This window comes from Prosopis cineraria, unplaced genomic scaffold (assembly GCF_029017545.1).
Source record: "Prosopis cineraria cultivar Desert tree isolate PC_DT_omini unplaced genomic scaffold, ASM2901754v1 PC49, whole genome shotgun sequence".
Classification (NCBI taxonomy): Eukaryota; Viridiplantae; Streptophyta; class Magnoliopsida; order Fabales; family Fabaceae; genus Prosopis; species Prosopis cineraria.
The window spans coordinates 90,776-94,815 of record NW_026555379.1 but is presented as its reverse complement, the minus strand read 5'-3'; the positions used below and the strand labels follow the sequence as shown (position 1 = coordinate 94,815).

At 34.8% G+C, this 4,040-nt stretch overlaps 1 pseudogene; it reads right to left on the bottom strand.

Annotated features, from left to right (window-relative positions):
* Window positions 1-373: 373 nt before the first annotated feature.
* LOC129295111 (CBL-interacting serine/threonine-protein kinase 12-like) lies at window positions 374-2,141 on the bottom strand (annotated as a pseudogene).
* Between the last annotated feature and the right edge of the window lie 1,899 nt (window positions 2,142-4,040).

Here is a 4,040-nt window from a genome sequence, read left to right as displayed (position 1 = left end):
AGTGAAAACAATCAACCATCTTTCAGATACACCTACTGCCTATGTAAATTACCTAATCAGGTTCAAATGTCATTTGTTCCATGTGCCCAACATTCCCAGCTTTCGTGTGGGAATTAACTAGAGAATTTAAAGCCGCGACCATTCTTTGGCATTGATGTCTTTTTTCCTCCAACAATGGAGGAGTTGGGAGTTCGTTCTCCAACCTCCAATTTCAAATTAAGACGCTAAATAGCAAGATTATATGGAGCATTCAAGCCAATCCATTAGCTAAACTTCACGGATCAGCAGGAAAGACCATTGTTATTTCGTAATTACATGGAATAATTAGTGGAAATAAATTTTAAAAGTAGCTATAGAGAAATACACCAAGACGGTTTGAAATGCATTCCATGCTCTATAAGAAATTGGCTTTTGTGCGTACAATTATAAGGCATGCAAATAGAGTAACATCTAATGCTCCACTTCAGGGGCAGCCTAAAAGGAAGGAAAATCTTGGGGGAGGGGGGGGGATTAGCATGCACAATCTAGTGAGCAGAGGGAAAAAATAAAAGAAAGCATACCCCGTTCTCTTCTGCTGTACCACTCTTTACAACCTATTCGGTATCTGAAGGCATGTAATGTGGGAGGATCAATATCAATAGGTAGTTGAGGCGGTTCAGTAGCTATACTAGGTATCTGGGAAGAAGTAGCAGGTTCCTCTGTCATCAAATTCTGTAATCCAGGTCTCAATTCAGCGTTGCAGAATTGTTCATATTCTGTTTTATCCCCTCCTTTTTTCTTGACCTCCAACACCACCAAAGACGGTGTTAATTCAAATCTCTGCAGCAATTGTCAATGGCCCCTTTGCGCTTTCTCTCGAACCCTCCAAGCTTACTCTGCAATCTTTCTTCCTCACAGTGAAGCTGACCAGTCTGGCAATTTCCTCCAATTTTGATATGATCTTTGAAACTGGTGCACCAGACACAAACCTCGCCTCATCCCCCTTCTCCTCAAACAACCCAGAAAGATCAAAACCAGGAGAAAATGATATTATGTCAAATGCATTCAAGCTCGCAGGTCTCGGCAGCGAAGCATTTCTTCTTCTGGTCTCTACCTCCGAATCAGATTCTGATACGGAGTAGTCCGACATCGATTCTATATCCTCTATCTTGTCCATCTTATCGTCAATATTACAAAGCTTATCATCCTCCACATAGAACTTTATCTGTTTGAACCCTTTCTTGAACCACCGGTTCTCCATAATCTCCGGAATGGAAATTCGGGTTTGCGGGTTGGTATCAAGGAGACGCGTGACAAGTCGAGTGAGATCGGATGAAAACCACTTGGGACATCTGAACTCACCCCTGTAAATCTTCTTATACATTGCCATGATATTCTGGTCATGGAAAGGCAAGTACCCAGCCATCAAAACAAACAGAACAACCCCACAAGCCCAGACATCAACCTTGGCCCCATCGTAACCCTTTCTAGCCAATACCTCAGGGCGACGTAAGCAGGAGTCCCGCAAAATGTGTGGAACAAACCATCTGGCAGAATTTGATCGGAGACAGCGCTCAATCCAAAATCAGACACCTTGAGATCCCCATTTCGTCGAGCAACAAGTTTTCAGGCTTGAGATCCCTATGAAATACCCCTCTCGCGTGGCAGAATCCGACGGCGGAGATAAGTTGCTGAAAGTATTTCCTGGCACTTTCCTCTTTCAGTCGCCCTTTAGCGACTTTATTGAACAGCTCACCCCCACGAACATATTCCATCACAAAATAGATTTTGGTCTTGGTGGCCATGACCTCGAAGAGCTGAACGATGTTGGGGTGTCGGACGCGTCGGAGGATGGAGATCTCGCGCTTGATGTGAGCGACGAGGCCGCTCTTGAGGATCTTCTCCTTATCAATGACCTTGATGGCGACCCCTTCGCCGGTTTGAACATTGCGGGCATGGTAGACCTTAGCGAACGTGCCATGGCCGAGGAGCTTGCTGACCTCGAAGCGACCCAGCAAGAGGCTATTTGCGCCGAACTTCTTGTTGGAGCCGCTAGTGGAGGCCTTGCTGGAGACAGCGTCGGCCATTGATGGCGGCTAGGGATGTGGAGTTCAAAATTGAAAGCTGGAATGATTGTTGGAGGAAAAGAGAGAGAGAAACGGACGGAGGTGTTTTCTAGTGATAGGCCTCCACCATTGGAGCTGTTGTGGTTATGATTTGTGGAGGGCTTTTCTCGGCTTAATAAAGAAACAAACACTTGGCCATCGAGAGAGAAGCCAAGAGATGCGCTTATAAGGGAGGATATACCGCCGTTACGCCGTATTATTATTGTTTCCTTCTCTTTCCACTTTTTCCAAATTTTTATGACTTCTGTTCATCGTTCTTCCTTAGCAGTTAATGCTGCTACTGCTTCTATTACCTCCTCCTTCCTTCTCCTTCTCCTTCTCGTTTTTCTTCCCTTGGTGGAGGTTTTCTCCCTCTTACAAGCAAGTCAAAACTTTTTTATGAGAAAAAAACAGAGGCATGTTTTGTTTCGGTTTTATTTTTTATTTTAAAACCTATTTATAATATAATTTTAAAATTATTTTTTAAAATAAAATAAAAAATTATTTGGTAGTATTAATTTAAAATTAAAAATCAGTCATTATTGTCACTGGCAGTTAATAATGATAGTTTATGATAAATTGATAATTATTATTCAAGTAAACTATAAGTTTTAATAATAAAATGTAAAGTATTTTGAAAACAAAAAAATAAAATGACAATAGTTTTAAGATGTTTTATTTTTATTTTTTTATTAAAAACAAGGGAAAATTTATCTGCATGTCCTTATAATTTTGTTTAATTTAAATTAGATTCCTAGAATTTATTTCATTTTAATCAAACTCTTATAAGTTGATCTATTATATATATTAAACCATGAAAATTAAAATCACTCCTCTAATACTATTTATAGGGTAGAGAGAGAAAAAATTAATCCTATTTATAGAGCACTTACCAATTTCTAAGGCCACTCTTTACATTTTGTTCTTATTAAATGTTTTGGATAAAAAACTAGTAATGAAATTTAAGAATATTTTATTATGAGTAAGGATTAAAATTTGTTAAATTTTAAGATAAATTTAATAATGTTTAAGATTTTCTTAATTTCAGTAAAATATATTAAAAGTGACTTATAAATAGGACTAAAAGGAGTAATAATAAATTATTAAATTTCACAAAAAAATACTCTTGGAGTGGACAGAAAATATAGTTTAATACTTCTAGCCAAAATCAATAAAAGAAAATTTGACTAAATGCGCTATTTACATTTTCATAAAACTTTGTACAAAAAATTATACATGTATAAAAAATATTTAGAAAACTACATAATTATATAAATTTTGAATAATAAAAATTATATAATTAATTTTAAATTTATATAATCATTTAATAAAAATATAAAAGTTCTTAATTTTGTTTCTTTTAAAGGATAAATTTAAAGATTTTTATATTTATGGATTAAAAAAATTTAATTAATCAAATTATAAGGATTCAATTAAAGCAAAACAATTGCAAAAAATTAACTCAAAATTAAATAAAACTGTAAAGATTTGTAGATATATTTTTTAAAAAAATACCAAGATGAGAAGAATTTTAAAACAATTGAATTTAAACATTTATGTGAACAAATTTTTTAATCTTTTGTTTTTAAAAACCACAAACTGTTTTTGAAAACAAATTTCAAATGAATTCCCTTGCATTCTAAGATTCTCCAACAACTATGGGCCATCGTTTAACTTTTCTTAGATTGATTATATTTTGCGGATGCCTTGATGGCGCAAAAGAATTGAATATTTTATTAATCACTATTAACCATGACAAAAATGATCATATTTTATGATTGTCAAGAAATTTCTTCCTTCTTACGTTTTTATTTAGAGAGAATAATAGTTAGATATTAAAAAATGACTTAATAACAGTTAGTTTTTCAAAAAAAATTATAAAATAAATTTTAAATATTAATTTAAACATTACAAATTGAAATTTCTGTTACAATCTAAGAGTAATATATTTAAATA